General features: G+C 32.6%; 1 long non-coding RNA gene across 1 annotated transcript; it reads right to left on the bottom strand.

The window, feature by feature from the left end:
- Positions 1-481: 481 nt before the first annotated feature.
- Positions 482-12,900, bottom strand: LOC127732317 (uncharacterized). Its single transcript, XR_007996177.1, has 3 exons — positions 12,515-12,900; positions 1,990-2,137; positions 482-948 (listed from the first exon to the last, which is right to left on the bottom strand). It is a non-coding gene; the product is annotated as an uncharacterized LOC127732317 (long non-coding RNA).
- Between the last annotated feature and the right edge of the window lie 1,106 nt (positions 12,901-14,006).

The raw sequence follows: 14,006 nt of genomic DNA, 5'->3' as shown, positions 1-14,006 counted from the left end.
AATCTACAATGTATACTTAGCAATTGTGCACCTTGATCAACTTAACAATCACACCATTGTCCTTAAAATAGATTTTTAGAGATTCTTTCAGTGGCAATCATATCACCTTATTATTTTCATGCTCAACCAATATCAATAAAAAAGTACAAAGTGGATGTACTATAAGCATGAATAATTGGTATGGGATTTGCACATTGTTGAAGGCCGTAGTGAACTGCAGAAGTTTTTAAATTTCTGTGTCCTTTTGTCTCTTGTGGAGAGTTGTCTCAATGGCAATGATACCATATTTTCTTATTTTTATAAGGAATGCAGATCATAATATGAGACATGTTTTTTTTTGTTTCTAGTATTTATATTTTTTATACAACATATACATGAAATACCATTTTACTCCATATAGAAAAGAAAATCCATAGATTTCTATTTCAAAGACCTCCACTCTTGGTAATAAATTTTCTAAATAAAAAAAAAAACAAACAAACACTGTTTTTCTGATTCATTGATCATAAACAAATATTAATGCAATTTTTAAAAAATGAAGTAAATATCATTATAACAGATTAATTGGGTCACAATAACTTATGGCCTTATGCTATAAACTAACTATTCATTGAGTAATAAACAACTAAGAATGTCCAGTGTCATCTTAAAATTAAATTGTAGCTAATATGTCTCCTGGTTTAATATATTTTCAGAAAGCTTTAAAGTGTAGCTTTAGTTTGAAACATTTCATAAAAGTTTACATCTGTACTACAAGCATATAGTTGTATTAGTTCTTGATCTTTTTCATTAATTCTGTCTTGAACTTTACAAAGATTTTTTTCTTCTCCAGAGATGTGTCTAATTCTATCTGACCAATGACGAAGAAGTGTAACAATATGAAATTTAGGTTACACATAAATCATTGTAATTAGTAACTGGAAATGTACACTCAGGTATTGTGTAAAGCTGAAATAGAAAAAATACAAAAATTACTAATCACATTAACCAAAACAGAACATTATCCCACAAGCAATAAACAGAATGCAAGTACAGCAGTTTTAACATAAAAGTAGGTAAAAGACAAATAATGTGTCAATAGAGCATCAAAATATAACCTCAAACTGTTCATGCTATGCCCCATTCAAGGAAAAGTATGAGGAAAATCTTTTTACATTATAAAAGGCATCAGAAAATATATTACTGTTGTGCATTTTATCAGGATTCATTTTCTTTCTTTATATTTTCCTCAAATCACAGGAATTTGAACTTTGTCATTTGTTTAAATTTGGTGAAATTATTCATGCTAGGTACCTGTATATGGTTTTTCAAGCACACACTTGCAGTTTTTAAATTAGAACTTTACTACTTTGCAGGATGTTTGTTCTTTAACAATACATATGCAGATCAATAGTTTGTATATAATAAGGATTTTGATGTTCCTTTAATTTTCCACAAGAACTAGTAATTTTCCTAATGCAGTAATGACAAGTCCTGTATATTCATTTGTCCTAGCTATAGCTAGTAAAAAAAAATTTAAAAAAATAACATACAGAGACTTATTTTTAAAGATGAAAGTATCAGAACTATAGAACGGCAGAATCAAAATTGTAAATAAGAAAAACATTCTTCATAAATTGTTAATGTGCGAAACATGAAATATTGCTTATTATGTCAAATTTTAGTGTCCCATAACTCTTAAAAGAAATTAGTGGAAATTAATGCAGAGCCTTATTCTTTATAATTTGGTAAAATTAAAAGTTAACAAGATTTACTGACTAAGATTATTTTTCATTTTCTGTCAGTTTACAGACATATTAAAAAGAGCAGGGTGTCAAACAAAACACTCATGCACTGTACAGTAGTGGTGAAACAGGGTATGTCATTCGACCTGAAAAATTCTCAATTCGACCCTGAAAAAGGCAAAAATTTTTTAAAGTCTTCTTCTTTTATTGTCTCTACTAAATAACAAATAAGTATAATATCAAACTTTTTTTTACAACCACTTACCCTTGAACAGTTACTGAGTCCAGTTTATGGAAATGAATGCATTAGCCCATCTGACTCCTTAGGTACATTTTTTGCAAGACCGCTCAATCATCAGGTTTTCAGATGAATTGAAAAGGGATACAAATCTTCATTCATTCATTACTGTTTCCTAAAATAAAAAAAATGTTATAGATAATTGCAAATAACTGTAAAAAATATTATCCTAAACCAGATTTAAGCATATCTACTAGTATTTATACAAGAACATACATGACATATATATATATATGTGATATATAATCATGTAAATTCAGAAATTATTGCATGCGTTTATTATTGCGACCATTGAAAACAGAAAAAAAGTGCAAGATTAATTATTGCTCTTTCAGGAAAATATGCATATCTCTGTCCCAAGTCAGGAGCCTGTAATTCAGTGGTTGTCGTTTGTTTATGTGTTACATATTTGTTTTTCGTTCATTTTTTGTACATAAATTAGGCCGTTAGTTTTCTCGTTTGAATTGTTTTACATTGTCATTTTTGGGCCTTTTATAGCTGACTGTGCGGTATGGGCTTTGCTCATTGTTGAAGGCCGTACGGTGACCTATAGTTGTTAATTTCTGTGTCATTTGGTCTCTTGTAGAGAGTTGTCTCATTGGCAATCATACCACATCTTCTTTTTTATATATACAGTTTGTTTAAACATAACTGTTTCCAAGCAACAGAAGCCAGATACCTGAGAAGATTAAATATTCCTACTATAGCTTTCTCTTTAGATTATCTGTATACCTGTATTTGTATAGTAAAATGTTCAATAATATTTAATTATAAACTCCTAAGTTTGAACCAAATCTATTGATGTGAGCTGATGATTTTTTTTGTATCACAAACATGCCTTTTCCATAACTTGTAATTATATTTGAACTAGCTTTCAGAATTTGCAAGTAATTTGTGCCTTTTTTTTTTGTACTACGTGTTGATCTGACGATTTAGTCAAGCCTTTTTCACCATCTTTGACCATTGTTTACAGTTTGTTCCTATGTTGTAATGATACACTACTGTTCAAGGTTAGAGAAAAAAAAGGGGGGGGCCTTCTACATGTTCTTAAGCTTAATGTTTTATTGGTTTTGCTTATTGTTGAAGACAGCACAGAAACCTATATATAGATGCATACATCTACATCATTTGGTCTCTGGTGGATGGTAGTCTCATTTGCAGTCATACCACATCTTCTTATCTTTATATTAATAGATTTTCTTATGTAACTATTTGTTATATGAATGTAATGCTCCATATATGCATATAGGTCACTGTACAGCCTGATTTATGTACATGAACATTAACAATAAATGAATAAACAGCTTTGCCATGAGTGCACATGATAGGCCCGTAGCTATTTCAAAGAATAAATTTCAATAACTTCTTAAATGTCATATCAGAAATTCATGAAAAAATCACCCCTTTTTTATGAATAAAATCACATAACTCTGAAACGTAAAATCTTAAATATATAAAAAAACAAAAGGGAGCTTACGTCAACAGATATAAACAATTCACCAAAGTTTCATGAAAACTGCTGAAATTATTTTTGAGTTATTGTCAGATAACTAAATATCCCCCTTGTTTTAATGAATAAAACCCCATAACTCAGAAACGTTAAATCTAAAATTTATAAAAATAGAAAGCGAGCTCAAGTCAATAGATATAAACAATTTACAAAAGTTTCTTGCAAATTGGTGAAAGTGTCTTTGAGTTATTGTCCGAAAACTGGAAAACCACCCTTTTTTAATGGAAAAAAACCCAAAACATGGAAACTTAAAATCTAAAATTCATTAAAAAAGGAAAGGGAGCTTAGGTCAATAGATATAAACAATTCACCAAAGTTTAATGTGAATTGGTTCAAGTGTTTTTGAGTTATTGCAGACATATTGACGACAGACGGACGGACAGACAGACATACAGACAGACAGACGGACAGCGGTATACAATAATACGTCCCGTTAACAGGCGTATAAAAACAAATATGATATACAATTAAATGCTCCGCTGGGTGCAGCTTGATACGACTGCAGAGGTCGAACCCTGAACAGTTGGGGCAAGTATGGACACAACATTCAAGCTTGATACAGCACTGAATTTGGATTGTGATTATATTTTTGACACAGCATAGGTTTCTGACACAGAATGAATGTGGTCTAAGAACTTAAAATTTTTTAATTTACATATTCAAACCATGTCATTATTATTTGCTTTTATATATAAATCAGAAATAACCAATTTAAGGATGTTCGCTACTCTGTTTCAAAATAACAAGCTTTTTGAAAGACTGTCATAAATTGATAGTAAATTAATGAAGGAACTAAAAAAGCAGAAAAAAATGAAGGGTCCGTGTGCTTGTTTTCGAGATATAAGCCATTGAAAATTTGGCGGGAAATGATTCTCTCTAGATTTTTCATACATTTAACATTGGCACCCTTTTTCTTTCAAAAACATTGAAAAAATAACAAGGATTTTATAAGATTTTCAAATATGGCTTTTAAAACTATATGTAATAAAATTATGAAAAGAAAAGTAGGGGTTAGTGGACAAAATTTCTTAATGGAAAACATGGATAAAACCAGAGGATTCCGAATATCTGACAAAAAATCAAAATCAAGAGGAGCAAACATCCTTAAAATGGAAAATCTTAAAGAAAAAAAAAAAGGAAAAAAAGGAAAAAATAAATCCCTCCCCCAAATTTTTTGAACCCCCTTATGATTCATCACCCCCAAACTCAATCCCAGCCTTCCCTTTGTGGTATGGTACCTTGCAGTACAATTTCAGAGAGATCCATACACTTGAACACAAGTTATTGTCTGGAAACTAGAAAAATGCTTGTTTTTAGGCCCCTTTTTGGCCCCAAAATTCCTAAACGTGTAGGGCAATTACCCCAAACTCAAACCCAGCTTTCATTTGTGATATGGAACCTTGTAGTACAATTTCAGAAAGATCCATACACTTACACACAAGTTATTGTAATGAAACTAGAAAAATGCTTGTTTTTTGCCCCTTTTTTGGCCCCTAATTCCTAAAATTTTGAGGCAATTACCCCCAAAATCAATCCAAGCATTCCCTTTGTGATATGCAACCTTGTGGTACAATGTCAGAGAGATCCATACAGTAACACACAAGTTATGTTTGGAAGTTACAATAAAATGCTTCGCTGAGCGCAGCCTGATACGACCGCAGAGGTCGAACCCTGAACAGTTGGTACAAATTTGATTCAAGCTTGATACTGTCTGAATTTGGATTGTGATCAAATTTTTGACAAAACATAGATTTCTGACACAAAATAAATGTGGTCAAAGATCTTACAAATCTATTGCGCAATACTGTGCAATTGAAGATTTCTTCTTGAAACTTTTCAAAAATTCAAAATTTGAAAAATTTTGAAAAAAAAATATGAATCCTCTAAAAAAATTGGACCCCCCCCTCCCCCCCCCCCCCCCAACTTTTTGAAACCAACCTTGGAGCAATAACCCCAAAACTCGATCCCAGCCTTTCCTTTGTAGTATTGAACCTTGTAGTACAATTTCAGATGATCCATACACTTAAACACAAGTTATTGTCTGGAATCTAGAAAAATGCTTGTTTTTGGCCCCTAATTCCTCCATATTTGGGCAATGAACCCCAAACTCAATCCTGGCCTTCCCTTTGTGATATGGAACCTTGTGGTACAATGTCAGAGAGATCCATTCACTTACACACAAGTTATTGTCTGGAAACTAGAAAAATGCTTGTTTTTGGCCTCTTTTTGGCCCTTAATTCCTAAACTGTTGGCCCCATAACCCCTAAAATAAATCCCAACCTTCTACTTGTGGTATTAAACATTGTCGTACAATTTCAGAGCAATCGAAATACTTATACATAAGTTATTATCCTGAAACTAGAAAAATGTTTGTTTTGGGCCCCTAATTCCTAAACGGTTGGGTCAATCAATCCCAACCTTCCTTTTGTGGTATTGAACCTTCTTTAAAAATTTCATAGAGATCCATTTACTTAAACTAAAGTTATTGTCCGGAAACCAATGTGTCTTCGGACGACGACGCAGACAACAACGACGACATCATCAATGATCATACCATTATAAGATCCCCAAAAATTTTTTGCGGTCGTATAAAAATGCTTATTTTTGGCCCCTAATTCCTTAACTGTTGGTACCATAACCCTCAAAATCAATCCCAACCTTCCCTTTGTGGTATTGAACCTTATGGTAAAATTTCATAGAGATCCTTTCACTTTAACTAAAGTTAGAGTGCGAAAACCAATGTGTCTTCGGACGACAACACCAACGACATACCAATAAACGACCAGGGATGGGCACGATTACTGACAAATGTATTAATAATCGATTACTTGAAGGATTTTTGTGTAATCGATTAATAAAAATTACTCTGATTTTTGTATGTAATCGATTGCAATCGATTACTTTAGCAAAAGTGATTACATTACTTTTCGGTTACTGTCAATTACATGCTACAAAATTACAAATTAAATAAAGTAGGTTAAACACAAAGTCAATTATGATGTTCTATGTATGTATAGTGGAAATTTTGAACTTTTTTTTTTACAGATGTACATGTTCATGTATAAGGACTGCAGGCTTTATTTTGAACATTTCTCAGTGGCGGATCCAGAATTTTTCATAAGTGGGGGCCCACTGACTGCCTAAGAGGGGGCCCGCTCCAGTCATGCTTCAGTGATTCCCTATATAATCAACCAAATTTTTCCCCAAAAAGGGGGGCCCGGGCCCCCTGAAAAACCATCTAAATCCGCCTCTGTTTCTAATTGATCCCTTTCAAATACTAACTTGTTCATTAAGAATTGGCAGAATCTGATTTCATGGCTGTCATGGTTTAATTTTAGTCACTGACAACTGGACAAAAAAGTTCTAGATATCTTTTTTTTCCTGGTGGTCCTTAAGGAAAATCTGCTGGTCCTCACTTTATTTCTATTGCAAAATACCAAACTTGCATTCAATCCTTTGAAAATTATTGGTAGTCAAAACCTGGGGACAACCACTTTATGAGAACTCTGGTATTTTAATACTATTTGTAAGAATTAAACCCTACACCATGTACACCAACATGACCAACCTTTGTTAAAATATATATTTCATTTAAAACCACAGCAACCATAAATAATTTCCTAAGGGAGCAACCATTTACCTTACAGGGGAGGGGGTTATGGTTTTCGCTACCGTTAGCATCAAATGAGCCTTGATTTTTTATCTCATATCTCATTTTGTAGCTACTTGGTATCAAATGGAGTAAAATGTTTATCTTTAACGTTATTTACACAAATATTTTATCGTCATTCGCCATTTGGGGTACCCAATTCTTACCCTCTTAAAGACCTGTAACTCTGGAATGACACAGCCAAAATGTTTTAAAATAAAATCTTGATATTGTTGTGATCAAATTACATCAAACATAAGTAATATCTTACAAAGTGTTGACAGACAAATGGACATCATGGACATTGGTACAGTTAATATGTCCCGTCTTCGACAAGCGTATAAAAAGTCAAGTGATTGAAAATTTCGTAACAGGAACCATGTCTAGATAGATCTTTTTGGAACAAAAATCACTCAACAATAAAAGAGTGGACATGAATGCCCCAGCTCAACCTTTTCAATTTTGCAAGTTAAAAATTCGTAAGGGTTCCGCGGAACCCAGTGTCTCGCCTACTTTTTCTGTTAATCGCAGGCTCAACAAAAATGAGGAAGTAAATCAATAAAAATATTCCTCTTGATACTATCTTTTGATTGTAAGAAGCTTCTGTCCAAGTTTGGTAAAAATCCAGGATAGTTTATGAATCTAATAAATGTTTAAAAACTTTAACTGCAGACTGAATGTAATGTTAACTGGAAGAAAACAAAATGTCCTTCTAGATACTAGCATTTGATCATAAACAAGCTTCTGTCCAAGTTTGGTACAAATCCAAAATAGTATAAGAAAGTTATTAAAATTTTAAAAACTTTAACCACAGAGTGAATGTGTTGTTTCCTGGCAGAAAATCTAAGTCCATTTAAAAGTTAAAAATGGAAAAAATGGATTTATTTTTTTTACAAAATTTCCTTCTAGATACTAGCTTTTGATCATAAACAAGCTTCTGTCCAAGTTTGGTACAAATCCAAAATAGTATACATGGTATAAGAAAGTTATTAAAATTTTAAAAACTTTAACCACAGAGTGAACGTGTTGTTTCCTGGCAGAAAATCTTAGTCCATTTAAAAGTAAAATAAGGAAAAAATGGATTTATTTTTTTACAAAATTTACTTCTGGATACTATCTTATGATCCTAAACAAGCTTCTGTCCAAGTTTGGTACAAACCCAGGATAGTTTAAGAAAGTTATTAAAATTTTAAAAACTTTAACCACAGAGTGAATGTAATATTTACCGGCAGAAAAACTAAGTCCATTTATAAGTAAAATATGGAAAAAATGGAATTTTATTTTTACAAAATTTACTTCTGGATACTATCTTATGATCATAAACAAGCTTCTGTCCAAGTTTGGTAGAAATCAAGGATAGTTTAAGAAAGTTATTAAAATTTCAAAAACATTAACCACAGAGTGAATATTTGTGGACGCCGCCGACGACGCCGACGGAATGTAGGATCGCTATGTCTCGCTTTTTCGACTAAAGTCGAAGGCTCGACAAAAAGGCATACTTGCCAACTTATCAAAATGCCCATGGGGGTTTTGCCTGAAAGATGGCTCTAATAGTCTGATAAAACCTTCAAGGGGGCCTTCAAATGTATTTTAATGTTGTTTTTTTTACTTCTCCATACTTTAAAAAGCCTATACATGCTATAGCAATTGTAAAATTAACTGTTTTGTTTAAAATTGAACACTAAATTGCTCTTACAAAATTTCTATTTGAGAGCTTTCATGGGGGAAATCCCCCACAAATAGTGACAGTTTGCAGGTATGAAAAGGGGCATAACTCTAGAACAGTAAATAAATCACAACCGAAAGTCTGTCTGCATTTTGTGGTTCTTAGCAATTGTGTATGAGTTTCATAAAATTTTTCATGAGACATACTAAAGTAATTGCGGAAACTAAAATTTGACAGATAGTCAAGGGTAACACTAAATACCCTTGTTGCCTAGAGCAGGGCATAAAAAACACCCACAGATTTTAGCAATTCATGTGTCCAATGTAATTTGTATGTTTTTAGGGAACAACTTTAACCTTTCCTAAGATTATGAAAAACTCCCAAGTACCTATAACATTTATAAAAAAGTACTACCGGTACATTTTTTAAACCATTTAACAAAAAATTAACACACACATTTTCTGTTGCATTGTAAAGTCAAAATTTGTCTGACTTTTGTTTTATTATATGGCAATACAAAATCCATGGATAGTTCCAGGCCTCATTAAAAATAATACAACATGTATGTGGTTTGATTACAAATCATTTGCCAATGAGACAACTATATACCTGAGACCAAACAAAGTAGATGTTAGCAACTATATGTCACTGTATATCATGTACTTGTATATATTTATTCTGTAATTTGTTGGTCTCTAGGGCCTATAGTGTTTGGGATGTTCCAAGAACTATATAACACTAAGAAAATAATACAAGCAATATTTACAGAGAAGGATTTAGGGGGGGTGGCTTTTGTGGGAAAAATTTGGTTGATTATATAGGGAATCACTTAAAGCATGACTGGATTGGGCCCCCTCTTAGGCAGTCAGTGGGCCCCCACTTATGAAAATTTCTGGATCTGCCACTGATTTAGTGTTTATTTACAACTACATGTACCTCAACAAGCTCAAATAAAGCAAGCCTACATTGTTTGTATTTAAGCCAAGACTTAACAGGCTCAGGTACATGTACAGTAGCTCTGCTTCATGATTCAACCAAAATGAAATTTACATTGTGCAGTATATATACCCAGCTAAAAATTGATTGTACCTAGATAGAACCTCCCCTCCCCCCCAAAAAAATAATATAAAGATGAATGGTTGGTACATGCATATCCAATACTTGTCAAAGTAAAAAATTAAGCTTTCTCTTAATATTTCCTGTTCATAAATCCTGAATTTTAAGGCCCTACTTTTCTAACTCAATATCAGATATTTAGGAATCAGATTTTCAGTAGTTGTCGTTTGTTGATGTGGTTCATAAGTGTTTTACGTTTCTCATTTTTTATATAGATTAGACTGTTGTTTTATACCGTTTGAATGGTTTTACACTAGTCATTTTTGGGGCCATTTTTAGCTTACTGTTCGGTGTGAGCCAAGGCTCCGTGTTGAAGACTGTACTGTGACCTATAATGGTTTACTTTTATAAATTTTGACTTGGATGGAGAGTTGTCTCATTGGCACTCATACCACATCTTCTTATACAGTGTTATATCTAATTATGCTGATACCCGAATGTGAGTTTTTATAATTGTGATACTCATTCAGTCGCATTATTCACATTCATAAAAACCTCGCAATTCTTTCTGAATTTACAGTACTAAACAATTTACTGCCTTGACAATGTTTGCTATGACTGAGGTACATGTATATAGATATCTGATCTGCATGCATGCAGTGTTATTTTAATTTAAATACTGATGATAACCATATCTTAAAAGAACATGTCAAGGTGGGTAGTCATGATTAACAAACTACATAATATATTTATTAGTCCAATTATATATTGTCATGAAAGGCTTCTTTATTTTTTTGCTGTGATGCCTTCAGAAGGCTTCACAGTAAAAAATCAACAAATCTGTTTTTCAAGAAATCATAATATTATAATATTTGGACTATGCTTTTAAATTGGTCAATTCATTCAACAAGTATATATATTTGCTATTGGTCATATTGATGACTTTGAGTACATGTGAAAAATACTATTTCTAAGATAATTTATCCAAGGTGCAGGCATTTTTCAGATAACGGTGTAAGGTCAGGGATTAGTCCAAATAATTATGACATCTAAATTATGAAAGGATTTCATGCTGTGTTTTGCTTTCGAAGCTTTCAACTTCAAGTAGGAATCTATAAAAAAAGGGCGTTAAAAAATACCCAAAGCCTTCAGCAAAAAATATTATAATCTGGACTTGAGGCTGGAATTGGGGGATCCCATCATGGTCTGTGGGCTCCAAATTATTAATTAAGGGATCAGGGTTCCTTGTGTCCCAGGCTCCAAATAAGGGGCTCATGGTTCATTCGAACAAGGTCAGTCAGGGGTACTACTTGTACAAGTAATCTTTATTTACTTGAAGAAGTAAATAAAATATACTTATACTGTCACGGAATAGAAGTTCCTTCATAATATAAGTTCCAAATGGAAACAATATTCTGGAATATTATTTCCACTGGAATAAATATTACAGTAAATGTTCCTAACGGAATAAATGGTATAGAATATTTGTTCCAACAGGAACAAATATTATGACATTGTTTATAACAAAGTTTCCACTGGAACTTCTGTTAGGGGGAACAAATATATGTTGACAATACAAGTTAATTATAATGTTTGAATAATCTCCCCTTAATTTTCTGAAAAATTTACTTGTATAAGTAAATTTTTTTTACAATCCCACAAAAATTCTCAAGTTTTGAGATGTAAAATCATGCCTTTAACAATTTTTCTCAGGTTAGCTCATAATTTTTGATAAGAGTTCAATGTTTCATCTCATTAATTCAACAAAGAAACTGATTGAGCAAAGATCTTAAGTATTTGCGCAAGGCCTTCAAAAATTGCTCCTTGGGGGCTTGTAAATGAGCAGTGTTCTAAAGATAACATACAAATGAGATTTTCATTGTGCATGAAATTACACTTAAATGAATAGTAAAGACATCTGCAAAGGACAGACAATTCAAAATTCTGTTAGAGCAAAGAAGTTCTAAGAATTCAAGAAAGGAAGATAGGATGACTTTTTTACTTGTATAAGTAAAAAAATCTGAATGTCTAAGGGACATAACTAGGCCAAAAAAAAATTTACTTATACAAGTAAATAAAATACACTTGTATAAGTATCCTACAAATTTACTTATATAAGTATATTATAATTACTTCTTCAAGTAAATAAAAATTACTTGTACAAGTAGTACCCCTGACTGAAGGTTGTGTGCCCAAGGCTCCCGTGTTCGGTCTCCATGCTTTGGAGGTAGAGATCCCGGCTCAAGCAATGTGGGTACCGGGCTCCGAAGCAACTGTGGAAACAGTGTTTAAATTTACCAGACAGGTTGCCTACAAAACGTAAATTAGGAACGAATTACAGGGCGAGTGTTGAGAATGGGATTTTGACAAGATGCAGAAAACTTATTTCATACGATATTCTGTTCATTTACTGACTAGATTCTATAAATTATTCTAATTTCATATATTTTTTGCAGTCTACTTTCGTTTTGACCACGTGTATATCATACTTGCTAACACTGAACTCGTTTTTTTCTTATACTGTGCCATTTTTCGCCATCTGAAAGGAATGATCACCAAAAGAAACAATGTATGTTTCATAAATTTTACATATTTCGTGTCTTAAACTTACTTTTCATGTTAGATTTTCACGTAGAAGTGAAAATATTTTCCGCAGCAAGGTGCTTTCCATTCTGCAAACCACAAACATCTTTACGACGGCGATCGTCTTCTGATTGGTTGATCCTCAAAAGGAGGCGAGTCTCGCAAGCGGACAATCTCCGCAAGAAAAACAGCTATTGTAACCGTTTACAATATAATTAAGACACAAACATACAATATTCGCGTTTCAGTAAATAAATTAAATCATATTGATACCCGTTTTTAATTCAAATGCATGTATGTGATTTGTTATCATACATTTTTACCGATAGACGCAGCTTTCGGGCTCATCGCCATTAATGAATATATGAATATTAAATGAGGTCTTTGCGGAGTTACCTCCCCCTGACCAAATCTAATCGAAATTGCCTTAACATCACTGCGCACATACCTCTTTGGTGTTCTAACACTTTCAGCTTGAATCCAAAATGCATTACTATGACCAGCGCTAAAGGAAAATATATTTCTTTAAATTTTCAAGAAAAGAATTATTCAGATTTTAATTGCATGACACTTAAAGATCAAGACGAGATATTGGTATTTTTGATAAATAGGTTCTGTGTTAGTGATGCTGCTTACCACGAATTAACAAGGGTTCACAATGACATGCCAAGATCTTATTTATTGGTACAGTGTATAAATGAAGTTAATAATTTGAAATAGAAAGGTTACCCGATATTGTACCAGGTGCTGTTATCAATATAAGCTCTGAAATTGAAAAATTGTAAGAGAGACATGTAAATAAGCATGATGATGTTATCCAGGTTTATTTTAAATTTTCTGATGAATTTCCAACTTTGTAATTTTTCATTACCAAATGCCTCTATAGCAAAAACTACATCTTTTCAACAAAAGCAAACATTTGCATTTGTCAAATGTTCAAAAAATCATGAAAGTCTGAAAAAATGCTGCTTACCTGTTTTTAAATCAAATTATCTGGTACGGATATTAATGTCAAATATTTTGTCGTTCAGATATGAAGTTTATTCAACTATTTATAGGGTTAGGTTCCTCTACTGGGGAATACGCTTGCCCTTGGTGTAAGGTTAGCAAAAATGAAAGATCCAATTTGCCATTTCATTGGAACTTTCACCATGAGCCTAGCATTGCTAGCACAGTTGAAGAAATTGCTCATAAAGCAAAGCAGAATAAAAGGAGATTTGGCTGCAAACATGCCCAATTTTTTAATTTGAGTGTCGAGCAGTATATCACTGATGAGCTACCTTTAATGCTCAGAGTAACATATCTTGCTAAGAAATCTGATCAATAACGCAAAAGATCTAGATGCTGATTTTAAACTTAAACGTTTACCACAGACAAATTAAAAAAAAAATAACATAATTAATACAGGGATGTGGGGTGACATTTTCATTTAGACCAATAAAACAGATTAAGCGGGTGATTTAGATTGGACAAGTTTGTCTGGTTCAGAGAAAGTTAAACTTTTAAATCAGCTTCCAGTT

Source organism: Mytilus californianus, unplaced genomic scaffold (genome assembly GCF_021869535.1).
Source record: "Mytilus californianus isolate M0D057914Y unplaced genomic scaffold, xbMytCali1.0.p SCAF_23, whole genome shotgun sequence".
In the NCBI taxonomy this organism is placed as follows: Eukaryota; Metazoa; Mollusca; class Bivalvia; order Mytilida; family Mytilidae; genus Mytilus; species Mytilus californianus.
Note: the sequence above shows the minus strand (reverse complement) of the source record. Positions and strands in the feature narration are given on the sequence as shown.